Below are 17,116 nucleotides of genomic sequence, written 5' to 3'. Positions count from 1 at the left end.
CTTTCTTTTCCAATTAGAGGATGATGTGTTTTTATCAGAAGTCTTGGTTTGTTTTCCCTTCTTTAGAAGCCATCGGTGCTTAATATACAAATCTGTGCATTTGGAAAGGTGGCAGGACAGAGAAAGAGAGGAGGACCATCGATGAGATGGATTGATTCAGTGACTGCGGTAATAAGGATAGGTGTGTCAGAGACAGTAAAGTTGGCACAAGATAAAGCAGGTTTCGGGGCTATTGTACATAGGGTCACTGTGCGTCACAAGCAACTCTATGACACATAACGACAATATGCATTCATATTATGTTGCTAAACGATGATATTTTAATTCTGTTATTCTAAAGGTCATTCCTAAAACTATTATGAGATATCTCATAATAAACAGCAACAATAGCAGAATTCAACAGGGCAGCAAACAACAAATTCTGGCAAGGTTGTGGAGAGATTGGAATTCTTATTCACTGCTGGTGGGAATGTAAAATGGTACAGCCACTATGGCAGGCAGTCTGGCACTTTCTCAAAAAGTTGGAAATAGAAATATTATTTGACCTACCAATTCCACCACTGAGAATATACCCTTAAGAAACTAGAGTCACAACTCAAACAGATGCATGCACATCCATGTTTATTGCTGTGTTATTCACTATAACAGAGAGGTGGGAACAACCCAAATGCCTATCAACAAATGAATGGATAGAAAAACTATAGTATATTCGCACAATGGAATATTACATAGCACTGAAAAATAGTGAACTTATAAAACATTATACAACATGGGGAGCCTAAAAGACATTATGCTGAGTGAATTATTTCAATCACAAAAAGACAGATACTGCATAACACTGCTGCTATAAAATAGAACAGACATGGGGGTGTTGGGGAGAGAATGGAAAAAGAGTGGATAGATAATGAACACTGAAGTGGAACAGATGAGAGGAAGAACTAACTGTCTGAAAGAATATATGATTAAGCATTATATGTATGACAGCAATCTGGAACAAGGAGTACATTGCAGGGTGGGGGGAGAAAAGGGGGATGTGCAACAATGAATAAAAAAAAAGGTCATTCCTTCTTTGCTTATTAGCTGAAATAGAAAGGGAAAAGTTTATCATATCTCATGTTTGGATAAGGAGCTCTAGTGTGTAATCCACAGGAAGCTGTGCTACTAACTGAAAGACCATGCCTCTCTGGCCCTTCATATCCACTAGTGACTCCAAAGGAGATAGATGAGTGGATAACCCGGGGTCAGTGCCACCTCCACAGCAATGAGAATGAGAATGTTTGAGTAACAGAGTTACAGTTTACAATGAGGTAGGTACTATAAATGTTCTTACACCAGTTAGTTTTTTGTTTTTGTTTTTAAAGAAAAAATGTTTATTTGTCATAACTACCTTTATAATAACTACTTTTACCCTGGGGAATGCATAAGTATAAACATTAATTTCTGGTTTCTTTAACATTTATTAAAAAGCTCAACCCTTTATATTAATCTAAAGGGTTACTTAAGACCCTTCTCACTACAAAAAAAATAATAATAAATTTAAAAATTCTCTTCTTTACTGAAAAGAATGGTCATTGTGTTTGAATAAAGACCCTGGAGCCCTTGGCAGAGAGGCGCGGGGATGGCCAGCCAGAATCAGGGGATCTGTATCTCGTCTCCATTAGGCAGTTGAAAATAGGGACTTTTTGGGGAGGTTTTAATAGCAAAGCCTAAGTATTAGAAAAATAAAGGGGATGGGACAGGACAAAATGTTTCAAAGCACACATCTGAGGGGAAATGCAACTCATACACTAAGCCTATGGCAGCTTCCAGATGATTCGTCACCAGATTTTAATCTTCAGGTTCATATTTTGCCAGTCTTTTCCTTAGCTCCTTGATCTGCTCTTTCTTCTTGGTAAGACTCTCTTCCATGTTTGGATAAGCAGCTGTTTGTTGGAATTTCTTTTCTAATTCCTTTTCAGCCAAGCCCAGCTGCTCTTGAACACAGAGTAGGTCATGCTTGGCTGTGGCCAGGTTCTCCTCCGGGGACTTCTGGTTTTCCGTCTGGTCATCAAGGGTCGTCTGAAACTCATTCTTCAAAGCTGCGACTGTGTTTTCCAACTCACTCACGTCTTGGGGTTATATATAATCTTCTTGATTCCCTGATTAAGCTGCAAATCTTGAAATGCTCTTGGTCTTCAGCTGTGACTTCAATTTTTCATTCTCTTCTTGAAGCCTTGATATTTCCTTGTTTAGGAGTTCAGATGTCCCTCCTTCGTTAAGAGGAGCAAGTTTCGGCTTGATGCCATCTAGGACAGGTTTTTTGTTGGAAGATAAGGATTATGCTTTTTCAAACTCTGCAACTTGCTCTAATAATTCTGTTTTAAAGTTCAGAGATGTCCATCTGTAGCTTAAGGTACCACTTCTGGGCTTGTGCAAAAAGTTGCTGCAGGAGCAGCACGTCGGTGTAGGTGGTGCTGATGAGCTCAGACTCCACCTCGCTGTGGGCCCTGGCCTGCAGTCCGCTCAGGACCCCAGAGACCTCATCGATGGTGAAGGTCTCCTCCACCAGCCTGCTCTCTTTGAGATCTTGGAAGCAAGAATCTACCATTTTGAGTCTCAGGCCTCTTTTTGAATGCATATAGTCAGTCACTTCATTTTGATGATGGTCATTTAGGCCCAATTCTGCCATGGCTGCTGGGCGGAGTCCCTGATTTTCAGAAACGTGAGAGGCCTTGCCCTGGAACCCCAAGTCTGGTTGTAGAGCAAAAGAAGGTGAGGGGAGGGTGGGTTGTTTGAAAGCCTCCCGTTGCTAATATTAGTTAGTTTTTAAAGCCACTTTCTTTCTCTTTTTTTTTTTTTGCTTTTCTTTTTTTTTTAAAAGCCACTTTCTTAATGCAAAACTAATTTAATCTAAGAAAGCCTATAGGACAGAGTATGTTGATATTGGAATAACTTCTTGTTATACCATTCTTTCCAAGTATATGTGAGGAGGTCTGCACAAAGTCCTATAGAAATAATGTGTTAACCAAGAGATCATATTTTCCCACCTATTTTTCCTAAGAATAACTCTCTACCTCTGCAGCCCCTTCTCCTCCTCTCTTATTTCCTCATGTACAAATAAAAACCAAAACTAAGTCAATTGCCATTGAGTTCACTTTCCACTTACAGCAATTCTGTCAGAGTTCTGTAAGAAACTCTTAGCTTAATGGTAAAGAGCTGTGCTGTCAATCTGCAGGCATGTAATTAGAATCTACCAGCTTCTCTGCAGTAGAAGGATGTGTAATCTCCTCCCATGTGATTTACTGCCCTGAAAACTCACTGGAGGGTCAGTTATAGGTGGATTCCAACTCAGTGGCACATAACACAACAATATCGACATGGGACAGAGTGAAACTGCCCCATGGCATCTCCACAGCTAGAGTCTTTATAGGAGCGAATGACTTCATCTGTTTCCCTCAGAGCACCTGTGGGTTTGGAAGCTGACAGTTCAATTAGTTCAGAACGTAACCTACTATCCATCTAGGGCTCCCTTGCATACATAAGAAATGCACATATATATGTGTATGCATTTTTATTTCAAATTCCAGAAGATACCCAGAGAGCCATTCCTGATGTTTCTGTGATTCTGCCCAGACAGAGGTAGTGCATTCAATGGAGGTGCTCAGGGGTGAAGGAGACATGACAAACCCTAACATATGGTGACTGCAAGGTAATTCTGAGCTCTCCCCTTGTCTTGGGCAATAATTTTACTTCACTCTGTGTCTGTCAAAAACTTGAGTCTTCTACCATGATCACTTGTCAGGGTGGCTTTGTCCCTGGAGTGTGAACACATCCTGCCTGTCAGGGGAAGGGTGCTGACGTCTGCCAGCTGGAGGTGGCTAGTTAGAAGGTGAGAAGTGCTATTGCCACCACTGTCTCAGCATCTCACCGAGTCTTGTCATCTCTTGACATGTGTTTGGCTTCCACTGCAAGAAAAATTGTGTCATTTCACAATGCCTACCTGCTTGCTTAGTGTCTTCTGAAAAGCAGAGGAAGTCATAGTCTCCTCTCTCCAAGTCTTGTTTTGCTGATAGTTTCCTGTGCTTCTAGCCCTGTGGAGATAGAGCTTATCCATTGAATAGCCCTCCCTTTTCAAGTGTTGCAACTCACACTTGGTAATGAAAAACCTCAGAGAAAGGGGGTCACTGTCTGCTCCCCAACCTCCCAATCACCTCTAACTTCCTGGTCTTGCTCTGCATTTTCATCATGTATTATTTATACTTTTTCGTATTTAAAAGTTATCTGAAATGTTTATATCCCCCCATATTCCATCACCCTAAATTTCACATTTGACTATCATATATATAGATATACACACACTCTTATTTTTTGCTACTGTTTACTTGTTATTTTATTGGCTATGCAGAGGCAGTTCATGTAGATCATAATAAATTATAGGTATTATTGAGAAGTATGGAAATTCCAGGACACTTTATTGTGCTCATGCAGAATCTGTATGTGGACCACGAAGCAGTTGTTCAAACTGAGAAAGAGGACACTGCAGGGTTTAAAATCAGGAAGAATATGTGTCAGGCTTGTATCTTTTCTCCATACTTAGTATGTATGCTCAGTAAACAATTTGAGCTAAATTATGTGATGTTTTAGAAGCAAGATTAAAAGGTGCTGCACATAAAGCAAATCTGCTCTCAAAGACCTATCAGACTTAATTCTGATAAATTTAAAAATTCAGTTTAGCACTGAAGTTCCAAAAAGCTGAAACAGGATCCACATCTCACACTACAAAAATCAACTCAAGGTGGATCAGAGACCTGAGAGTAAAGCCCCAAACCATAATGTTCATCAGAGATAAACTGGGACCAAGCTTAGGAGCCCTAGTGTATGGTATAAAGGGACTGCCAAATACAGCCAGAAATTGGCACCTGTGGAAGAAGAACTTACTTAGCTTCCTTCTGGTGTTTTCCACATCTCTAAGTTGTCATTAGCTTGAAATACTGAGAAATTGTTCACAGTGTACAGTAGCCCGTGAGGAGACATAATCAGGTCTTACAGGGGTATTTTCATTTGAGGAACTGAAATGTGCAAGGAGTTAGAGTTGGAAAATCAAAAGGGCCAAACTCGCTTGACATTTCTTTTTTTATTTTTTAAAAAATTTAATCTTTTTTAAAATTGTGATTTTAACAAAAGTTTACAGAAAACTTGGATTCCCATTCATTGATTGTTGTACATTGTCCTCCCTACCCCCACAGTTCAGTTTTCTCTTTTAAAAAAATTATTTCTTTGTTGCACAATTTCTCCACCACCACCCCCAGTACAATTTGCTATGCACCTCTTATTCTGGACTGTTGTCATACAGATAATGCCTAATCATATATTCCTTTAAAACAGTTATTTCCCTCATCTGTTTCAATGCAGTGTTCATTATTTATTCTCCCTTTTCTTAATTTCTCTCAACCCCCATGTCAGTCCTAATTTGTAACAGTGGTATTATGCAGTATTTGTCCTTTCATGACTGATATACTTCACTCAGAATAATGTCCTCCAGAGATACTAATTTTGTATAATATTTTATGAGCTTCTTGTTTTTCAGTGTTACAAAGTATTCCATAATATGATTATACCACAGCTTCTCTGTCCATTCATTTTTGAAGGGCACTTGGGTTGCTTCCATCTCTTTGCTATTGTGAACAGTGCAGCAATAAACATAGGTGAGCATATTATCTCTGGTTTCTTTAAGGTATATTTCCAGTGGTGGAGTTGCTGGGTGTTATGGTATTTCAATTTTCAACTTTTTGAAAAAGCACTGGACTGCCTTCCAGAGTGGTTGCACCATTTTACACTCCCACCAACAGTGCATCATTGTTCCAGTTTCTCCACAAACTTGCAAACATTTGCTGTTCAGCATTTCTTAAGCTGAAAGAACTAAGGAACAAATTCAAGCCGTGAGTCACAATGCATAAGGATGCTATGGGCAGAATATTGAATGATTCAGGAAACATTAAAAGAAGATGGAAGGAGTATACAGAGTCACTGTAACAAAAAGAATTGGCTGACACAGAAGAATTTCGAGAAACAACATATGATCCAGAGGGAATAGTGATGAAGAAGGACATTCAGGCTGCTCTAAAGGAATTGGGGGGGGGGGAAGCCCCAGTAACTGATGGAATACTAATTGACATATTTCAACAGATGCTGACTTGGATGTGCTCACGCTATTGTGTCAAGGAATCTGAGTTACAACTGCCTGGCCAATTGACTGGAAGAGATCCATATTTATTCCCATTCCAAACCAAAAAAGGTCACCCAACAGAATGTAGAAATTATCAAACAATATCACTAATATCACAAACAAGTCATATCTTGCTGAAGATTATCCAGAAATGACTGGAACAGTACATTGACAGAGAACTACCAGAAATAAAAGCTCGGTTTAGAAGAGGTCATGGCACAAGAAACATTATTGCCAATGTTAGATGGATCTTGGCAGAAAGCAAAGGTTATCAGAGGAATGTCTATCAGTATTTCATTAACTATGCAAAGGCATTGACTGTGTGCATCACAACAAATTGTGGCTAACTTTGAGGAAAATGGGAACCCGAGAAAACTTGATTGTGCTTATGTGAAACCTATACTTGGACCAGGAAGCAGTCCTCAGAACAGAGCAGGGAAACACTTCATGGTTTAAAATCAGGAAAGGAGTGCATCAGGGGTGTATCATTTCTCCATACCTTTTCAATCTATGTGCAGAACTGGTCATTCGGGCAGCAGGACTTTATGAGGAGATTTGGAGGAAGACTCATCAATAACCTGCGTTATGCAGATGACTGACACGACTGTTTCCTGAAAGTGAAACGCTTGCGGCAGAAGGTCAAGGACTGTATTCTTCAATATAGATTGAAGCTCAACATCAAGAAAACGAATATTCTCACCACAGAGCCACTTGGTAGCACCATAACAGATGGAGAAGAGATTGAGGTTGTTAACAGTTACAGCTTGCTTCGCTCCACAATTACACTCTTGGCACCAGCAGTCATTAAATCAAAAGACAAATTACATTGGGAAGTCTGCTGTCAGGGACCTCTCCAGAATACTGAAAAGCAACAATATCAGTCTAGAGACTAAGGTGTGCCTGATTCAGGTCATGGTCTTTGCAGTTACTTGCCATGCATCAGAGAGCTGGACCTTGACTAAAGATAATAGAAGAACCAATGTCTTCAAATTGTGGTTCTGGAGAAAAGTCTTAAACATACCATGGACCTCCAAGAAAATAAATCGGTCTGTCTTGGAGAGGTTGAAACCAAGTTTCTCTTTGGAAGCTAGGATTTGATTTTGAAGCTCTTTCTCACATACTTTGGGCACATGGCCAGGAGAGACTGGTGCTTAGAGAAGGACATCATGCTCAAAAGAGTGGAGGAACAGCACAGGAGAGGAAGACCCCAGCTGGGATGGATTGAAACAATAACTGAAGTGAAGGGGGTTGGTTTGTCAGAAATAGACTGGCTCTCAACAGGACAGGTTCAGAACTGCTGAGCATAGGGTCTCTATGGGTCACAGATGACTCGACAGTACACAACAACACAACAATACCAGTAACTATCTCACTGAGATGGAACTGACTCCTATCTGACCTTCCAGTGGGTTTTCAGAGGCAGTAATTCACATGGGAGGAGATTGTCCATCCTTTTCCCATGGCGTAACCAGTGGATTTGAACTATGTGCCTTTGGGATTTGAGTGCAGTTGGGTCAGTGGGATTAGATGTGTCAGAGTCAGTGAGACAGGCTCAGGATAGGGCAGGGTTCAGAGCTGACATTTGATTGCTGTGAGTCACAGGTGACTGGAAGGCACATAACAGCAAACAATGACAATATGAGTAGCTGTTAGGATTTTCTTCCTTTTATAATCTGAAAAATTTTCCGGTACTGTATATGGTCTAGAAACAAATGTCATATTGATTTTACTTTATCTTGAAATGATTTTTGTTTTTACTCAGGTTCCCTTCAGCTTGCATGTACCTAGCATCTGTATTCTTGACCTGAGTTATTTTTGAACTGTGAATCAATCATAAGATAGTCCATATAAAATGAGAAATTTGTGTTATAAATTTTCAGAAAGCACCAGTCCTGATGTATATATACTACATGAAACATGAATGGAACCATGATTTACTTAAGAAATAAACCCTAGAAACCCAACTTGAAGATCTAGATGTTCCTATTTAAGCAAAAATATCTGGCTTGTGCACATAAGACTCTCATTCCATGTCCATTTGCAAATTAAGGATTGTCATACTCTATATTCTACCTGTGCCACTTGATCTAAAAAGGAAAAAAAATCTAAAACATTCTTATTGAGAATTTCATCACTTGGGTTCTTTACTTGCTGATATAACATCTAAAAAGGGCTTAGATTAAGGAGTGATAATTAACTTCATTTGCTTTTTGGGAAGGTTGGAAAGACCCAATTAGGACTTTTGAACGTTTGTATCTTTCATATTGAGTTAAAGGTTATTGATGATTTTTACTATCTGTATGTAACCAGCAATTAATTACAAGTGTTAAGTACTTGAGTAGTAGCAAAAGTTTTAAAATAGAGATGTTTTCTTAAAAAAAAAGAAGTAAAACATGTTTATTTCAACTGGGTGAAGTGGAAGACATTGTAATTCGTTAATCACATTGATCAATGGTAATTTTTGTTGTAAGATAAATTATCTGTGAATAAATGTTTGAAAAACCAGTAATGAAAAAGAATTTAATAACCACACTTATTTCAATTGATATGATAGGTTAATGTCCATAAAAGCGTGCATGTGATTGGAACACATAGAATTGTATCAACATTCTTTTTTTCTTGCCATCTGCCAGAAATAAAGACATCAGAGGAAATAGATAAACTGGGCTACATGAGTTTTTAATTAAATGGTCCATCCCACAGCCCTCTGGAGAGAAGGCAGCCATATGCAGAGTTCACTGTTCTTGTTAGCTTTTGTACACTGTGGAATTGTTTATGTAGGACAGATTCCCAGGTGTGGAAATGCTCAGTCAAAAGGATTGAACATTTTTAATGTGACCACATAAGGTCAAGTTGTCCCAGAAAGGTTTCAGACTTGGACACTCCTGCCAACAGTGAAAGCGAAACCAACAAGCACTCTGTGGGATTGTTTACGGGAAGCCAGAAGAGTTTTGTCTGCCATTTTCTAATTAGAGAAGACAATTCTTAGAAGGGTTACAAATCTGTCTTAGACAATATTAAACAATTTACAAATATCCTTACAAAAAACACCCCATTTTCACAGATACTTTTAAATTAAAAACATAACTATAAGTAATGCATAAACCTGTTTTTCTCAGTACTTCTTATCAAGTTACCAACTATGTATATACTACATTTTGCAAGTTGTAATTGTTGTTGTTATGTGTCAAGTCACCAGTAACTCATGTTGGTTGTTGTTATATGCCGTCGAGTCATTTGCGACTCATAGCGACCCTGTATACAACTGCCCTAAACCCTGCTCTATCCTGTGCCAGTTGCATTGCCTCTGACACACCCATACTGATTACCCCAGTCACTGAATCAATCCACCTCATAGAGGGTCTTCCCCTCCTGCGCTGTCCCTCTACCCTACCAAGCATGATGTCCCTCTCCAAAGACCTGTCTCTCTTTGCAACATGTCCAAAGTGTGTCAGACAAAGCCCCAGAATCCTTGCCTCCAAGGAGTAGCCTGGTTTAACCCTCTCTAGGATGGATGTTTGTTTTCTTGGCAGTCCATGGAACATTCAATACTCTTCTCCAGCACCACAGCTCAAAGGCGTCAATTCTCCTTCTATCCTCCCTAGTCATTGTCCAACTCTCTGATGCATAACAAGTGATTGCAAAGACCATGGCCTATATCAGGTGGACCTTAGTCTCCGGAGAGACACCGTTGCTCTTGAGTCCTTTAGAAAGGTCCCTAACCACAGACTTTCCCATCGCAATACGTTTTTTTATTTCCTGGCTGCTGATGCCGAGAGTGTTGACCGTGGAGCCTAGCAAACTGAAGCTATGAACAAGCTCAATCTCTTCCCCATCCATCCTGATGCTACCAATTGGTCCAGTGGTGAGAATCTTTGTCTTCTTGACATTGAGCCTCAGTCCATACTGAAGGCTGCAGTCCTTTACCCTCTACAGTAAGTGCATGAGGTCCTCCTCAGTTTCAGCGAGCAGGGTTGTGTCATCTGCATAACGCAGATTGTTGATAGATCGTCCACCAATCCTAACGCCACGCTTCTCCTCATAGAGCCCACCCTCTCGAATAATCTGCTCTGCATACAGGTTGAAAAGGTGTGGAGATGGGACACATCCCTGGTGTACACCCTTCTCAATTTTGAACCATGCAGTGTTGCCCTGCTCTGTTCAGATGACTGTCTCTTGTTCCAAGTATAGGTTTCGCATTAGCATGATTACATGTTCTGGCGACCTTATATACAATACAGCAGCTGTGAAGCCTGCCCTGTCCAGAGCCAGTCTCCCTGATTCCAACACATCAACTCCCATTGCCCCAGTCAATTACTGTATCAATCTATCTCATCTGGAGTCTTCCTCTCCTGTGCTGTCCCTCCACCCTTCTGAGTATGATGTCATTCTGTAAGCCACATACTAAAGTATATGAGACGGAGCTTCAAAGTTCTAGCCTCCAAGGAGAAAATTGGTTTCATCCTCTTTTGTACCTTGCTTTTTTCCTGTATATACTACATGTTGTTGTTTTATGCCCTCCAGCCAGAACTGACTCACAGCTGACCCTCCAGTGGATTTTCAGAGGCTGTGACTACCTAAAGAGATTATCAGTCTTTCTCCCACAGAATAGCTGGTGGATTCAACCCAAATGTCTTTGAGTTGACAGCACAACTCTACCCAGTGAGCCACCAGAGCTCCCTATATTCTTCATAATGGTCAAAAGCTATAATATATGTAATGTTTATATATAATATATATTATATATATTGTATATATTATATATATAGTATATATAATAGCTATAATGTTGCATTTTGTTATTGTGCCATAAATTGTTCACTCAGCTCCTTAACATTGAATTTTTAATATACAACCAAATACTTACACTATTTTTAACTAATACGATTTATTGATTTGTTTGGGTTATAAAATAATATAATTTATTACAGAATATTTGGAAAACAAAAAAAGATATAGGAAGACACACAAATCTTACAGTAAACTCTGTGAACACTGTTGTTGTTGTTATGTGTCATTAAGTTGCTTGTGACTCATAGCGACCCTATGTACAACAGCCCTAAATCCTGCTCTATTCCTTGCCAATCTTATTGTCTCCAACATCCCCATTTCCCCAGTGAGGGAATCAATCCATCTCATCAAAGGTCTTCCTCTCCTGTGCTGTCCCTCCACCCTCCCAAGCATGACGTCGCGCAACATGTCTAAAGTACGTCAGATGAGGCTTCAGAAACCTTGCCTCCAAGGAACAGTCCAGCTTCACCCTCTCCAGGACAAACTTGTTTGTTCTCCCAGCAGTCCATGGTATATTCAGTATTCTTCTCCAGCACCAAAGCTCAAAGGCATCAACTCTCCTAGCATCCCTAGTCATTGTCCATCTCTCTGAAGCATAGCAAGTAATGACAAAGACTATGGCCTATATCAGGCACACCTTAGTCTCCAGACTTACATCGTTGCTCCTCAGTACCTTGGAGAGGTCTCTCACAGCAGACTTTCCCAATGGAATTCATCTTTTAATTTCCTGTCTGCTGGTGCCAAGAGTGTTGATTGTAGGGCCAAGCAAACTGAAGCTGTCAACAGTCTCAATCTCTTCACTATCTATCATGATGCTGCTAATTGGCCCAGTGGTGAGAATCTTTGTTTTCTTGATGTTGAGCTTTAATCCATATTGAAGGCTGCAGTGCATGACATTCTGCAGCAAGGGCTTCAGGTCATCTGCAGTTTCAGCAAGCAGGGTCGTGTCATCTGCATAATACAGATTGTTGATAAGTCTACCTCCAATCCTGATGCCACACTTCTCTTCTTAGAGCCCAGCCTTCTGGATAATCTGTCCTTCGTATAGATTGAAAAGATATAGAGATAGGACACATCCTTGACGCACACCCTTCCCAGTTTTGAACTATGCAGTGTTTCCTTGCTCTGTTCTGATGACTGCCTCCTGGTCCAAGTATAAGTTTCACTTAAGCGCAATCAAGTATCCTGGGAACACTAGGGTGTATTTTACCCTTGTATTTCCTTAATATTTACTTTTTTATTTTACAGTTTATAACCAAACTATTTGTATAAAACACGTTATTATTCCCCTATAATTAAAATATAATATTTTTTAAAGTAAAGATTTCCCCAACTCTAAAATTTGAACTTGCTCCAGAAAATTGGGAAATAATCTGTATCACCTTCACTTATTATTTTTCCTATGCATAATTTTTTTAATTAAAAAATTAGTGGTTCTTAATTAAGGATGATCACAAACCATTTAAAAGTCCAAAGAAGTACAAGTTAAGAACTCCTAATTAATAATTCATTTTAACTCAACTCTTTTTCTTACCAAACCTTATAAAATAGACATTTCCTTCTAATTGCAAATTCTCATAAATACCTAAATTTGCTGATTGTGCAGTTTTGTGTAATGTAGAAGTTGAGATGGATATTCATCTCATGCCAGGCACTGTGCTGAGTGCTGAGTTATACTAACTGTAAGAAGTTCCTTACCTTTAAGGCACTTGGATTAGCACAGTCATACAGGAGGGCAGGAGCCCAGAGCCGCGTCAGTGCAGGCTTTTCAAAGGAAGTATCATTTGAATTTAGGGTTGATAAACCAGTGGGAGCTTACCTAACTATTCTAGTTTTGGACTTTAGAATGTTTCTAGTTATTCACTATGGTAAATAGAAACTTTATAATTAGAATAAATTATTAGAATCAGTACCCAGTAACATACTGAGACAAGTATTGAACCTTGCAATCTAATTTTTAAGGCAGTTTATAAGCCTGATTTAGCTAACAGTGACCCAAGGGCAGAGGGTTGACTTGGTTTACAGTCACCCAGCATTTGTCAGGCATGCCTGTGGGTCCTGTGGAGTGATTCCACTCTGGAAGATGCTGTCTCACATCTTGATAAGGGTCATGTATAAAATGTTTGGTTGTTTGTTTTGTTTTTTCCTCCTCAAGTAGGTGTCAGCTGACCAGACATTTGCTCGATTTAGCTAACAATGACCCAAGGGTGGAGCGTCTACTTGCTTCACAGTCAACCAGCATTAATTAATTAATTAAATAATTAAATAATTAATTTGGGGATGAACATTTTTTTAAGTGGTACAGCAGTCATCTATTTTGCTGTACTGAAGTAACTTGGAGTTGGTGTGATGCTGAACACTGTGCCATAGGTGTGTCAAACACCATAATGGTTACCCATCATGGACAGTGTTTGCAGGAGTTCCTAGATTGATTCAGGTTTGGAAGTAGGAATGACATCCACTTCCTAAAACACATGCCTCTGGAAAGTCTATGAACACAGAGAAATGATGTCAGTTATAGAACAGTGTTCAGGTCTTTTTTTCATAGGGTCGCTATGAGTCCTAATTGATGACGGTACTTAACAACAACAATAGTCCAACATATGGAGATTTTTCTTTTTAGTTTATTGAACTAGCATTCTCTTCTATTGGTTACTAGTCCTCCAGATACTAGTCTTTCAATTCTTTATTATAAAGAATTTTTCCCCTACAAAGCTTTCTTCATAATTAGAATGGTTTCCTTACTGATAGCAGAGGATCAAGGACTATAGCCTTCAATTTGGATTATATCTCAACACCAAGAAAACAAAAATCCTCACCACTGAGCAATATCATGATAGATGGAGAAAAGATTGAAATTGTCAGTGATTTCATTGTCTCTGGATCCACAGTCAACACCCTTGGTCCTAGCAGTCAGGAGATCTGGAGATGTGTAGCATTGGAAAAGTCTTCTGTCAGGGATCTCTAAAGTCCTGAAGAGCAGTGATGTCAGTTTAAAGACTAAGGTGTGCCTGATTCAAGCCATAGCCTTTCCAATCACTTTCTATGCATCTGAGAGCTGGACATGAATTGAGATGACAGGAGAAGAATTTGAATGGTGGAGTTGGATAAGAGCACTAAATATCCCATGGATTGCTAAAAGAACAGATACAGCTTGTGTTTTTTATTTGTTGTTGTTGCATTTTAAGCACTTTGCAATCCAGAGTGCTCCTTGGAGACAAGGATGGTGAAACTTTGTTTTAAATACTTGGGGCATGTGCTTGCTTCGGCAGCACATATACTAAAATTGGAATGATACAGAGAAGATCAGCAAGAAGTGTTCCAAAAAAAATTAAAATAAATACTTGGGGCATGTTATCAGGAGAAGGACACGCTATTAGAAGATGTCCTTTGAGAAGGACATCATGCTTGGGAAGATGGAGGGTCAGTGAAAAAGAGGAAAAGCCTTACTGAGATGGAGAGATACAATGTCTGAGGCAGTTGGCTCAAGTGTGTTGGGGATGATAGGAATGACACAGGATAGAGGAGGGTTCATATCTATTTTGGTCATAGGGTTGCTATGAGTCACACTCGACTCATTGGCATTTAACAAGAGCAACAACAAGTCATAGCAATTAAACTGTAGCATCAAAAAGGTCAAATTCTTTTTCAGAAATGCTGATTTATATCCCCACTAGTAGCCAAGTAAAATTTATTAACAAATTGCTGTGATTTGCTTATAGCTTTTCATACGTTTTCTTTTCATTGTTGTTAATTGCCTTTGAGTTGGCTGCGACTCATAGTAACCCCATGAAGAACAGATTGAAATTCTGCCCTGTCCTGTGCCTTCCTCTTAATCTCTACCATCCTCAAGCTCATTGCTGCAGTCACTGTGTACAGACTACATCTTCAGAATGGTTGGTTTCAATCCCTTGGAAAGGATCCTTTTTTCCATCTGAGAAAACTTGCTTCAAGTAGATTTTACCATCTCAGTCTATCCACGCAGTTCCTGTCCAGTTGCAGCAGGTGTGTGCACTGGGCTCTGCTGGAGCCTCTCCCAGGTCATTTCCTGGCTGAAATGTAACTATGCCAAAACATCAGCCTTTCAGGTGAACTGTTTCTGTTATGAGCTTCTTCCGAAAGTACCTCTGTTATCTCCACTCTGCCAGACCCTTTAAGTACCACTGATGTGGGCTGTGTATCTACTGTAATAGCATAAACTGCAGTCATGATGACACACTGGGAACATGAGTACATGGAGGAACTACGTCACAAGTGGCACGGTACTCTGTCTCAGTAAGAAAAGAGTTTGCAAGCAAGGATTGATGCTTGTTTCCCTGCACATTTTATTGACACAGCCAGAAGGTATCAGAGGAACAAGGGACAAGAACAGACCTTAATCTGTTTTGGATTCTCTACCTGGTAGTATGCCTTACATAGCTAATTGCTTGGGATTTAGTCATATTCAAGGCATTTTTTAAATTTTTCTTAAATTATTTTTTGTGTGTGTACCGTCAAATCGGATGTAACTGGTATAGGAGGAGATTGCCCCTCCTTTTCCAGCACAGCATCTGGTGGATTTGAACCGTGTACCTCTGGGATTGCAGTGCAGCTTCTTGCCACTAGGCCACCAGAGCTCCCTTCAATGCATTTTTTTAAAGATTTCTCATTTGCTAATTTAAAAAAACAGAAAACCAACTTAACTTTTGAAATTAGAAATTACAATACCGAGTCATACATATTTTGGACTTTATAGAAGAATTTAGTATGGAAAGTATAAATTTCCCATAACCTTATCCCACTAAAATACATAGACATGCTCTGCAAATTAGGATATATTTGTCCAGTTTTTTCTCTTAACATTTAAAAAATACAGTAGTTGTTGTTTTTAAAATTAACTAGCAATAAATGAAAATCAAAGCAACTTTGCAGGCATTAAATTCCAGCTCATAGCAACTTTCCATCAGGTTTCTGAGGAGACTGATATCTTTATCCTATGCAGATGCTAGTGGAAATGAAATTGAAAGAAAACAGAAATAAGGTATTTTTCCTTACCAAGTTCTCAAAAAGAAAACAGAAACATAAAAAGACTGAGTGTATCCGTGTTGGTAGACATGTAGGAAAATGGGCATTCCTATAGGGTAACACACTGGCCAGTGTAGGGGTGGCTGAGTCTGACTGTCATAAACTCCACAAGGAGAAAGACTCTATGCACAACATCCACAATACAAAACTGGTATCAGTGAGGTCAGACATACCTCTCTATGTGTTTCCACACCGTCTATCAGTTCTGACATCAAATATCACTCCCGGGGCTCTTGCTGCTCGGCTAATCCATTGCAATGCCCATATAAAACACAGTTTTATGATTATGAAGTCTAGTAGGGAGTTAGTAAGTTGCAATTCAAGAAGAAAATAGGATGCAGTTCTTTGATCAGGACAGCTTTTCAGGCATTCTTGAAGGCCCTGTGAACCTCTCAGTTTCAGGCTAGTGTTACACAAAATTCTCTTCGTCCTGCTCCTTGTGGCCTCTCTCTCCTACCCCCACAGTCCTCCAGCACGTTTTCTCTGAGACCATCCTGCTCTGGCTCTGGTTCCGACTCTGGCTTCATAAGGACATTAGTCTCTGGTCAGCTCTGTCTCACGTTGTTCTCTGGTTCCCCATTGCCTCTGTCGCTGTTCTTGTCTAAGACTTGGAATCTCTGGCCCAGATAAATTCAGGCTGGCCTCTCCACTCCTTTCTTTCTGGTGCTTAGATTCTCATTTTCTGTCCCTGAACCTGCTCATTTTAAGCCTGGCAGGATGGTAAGACTGATCAATGTCCTCATTTGTTGTCTGCACATTTGTTTGCATGTCCCTCCCAAGATATCATGGATATCCCTAGTATAGTTCTGTCCAGCTATGAGGCAAAAGTCAACTAACTCCATGACTGTAGAATCTATCTTAACAGTCAACCCACTGTACCACACATGCCATGTTGGTGGAAATGCAATTTAATGTAATCTTTTTGGAGGGCAATGTGTTACTAATTTAGAAAATTGAGAATGTTGGTAGCTGTTTTATAGTAATGTTGCTGTTGGTGGTGATGGTACTGGCAGTAGGGGTAGGGAAGGTCCTGGTTGGTTCTGGTGGTGATACTGG

General features: G+C 39.7%; 1 pseudogene; it reads right to left on the bottom strand.

The window, feature by feature from the left end:
• Positions 1-1,827: 1,827 nt before the first annotated feature.
• LOC102860922 lies at positions 1,828-2,668 on the bottom strand (annotated as a pseudogene).
• Positions 2,669-17,116: the final 14,448 nt, after the last annotated feature.

Source organism: Elephantulus edwardii, unplaced genomic scaffold (genome assembly GCF_000299155.1).
Source record: "Elephantulus edwardii isolate Elephantulus edwardi_28Jun2011 unplaced genomic scaffold, EleEdw1.0 scaffold00071, whole genome shotgun sequence".
Classification (NCBI taxonomy): domain Eukaryota; kingdom Metazoa; phylum Chordata; class Mammalia; order Macroscelidea; family Macroscelididae; genus Elephantulus; species Elephantulus edwardii.
Note: the sequence above shows the minus strand (reverse complement) of the source record. Positions and strands in the feature narration are given on the sequence as shown.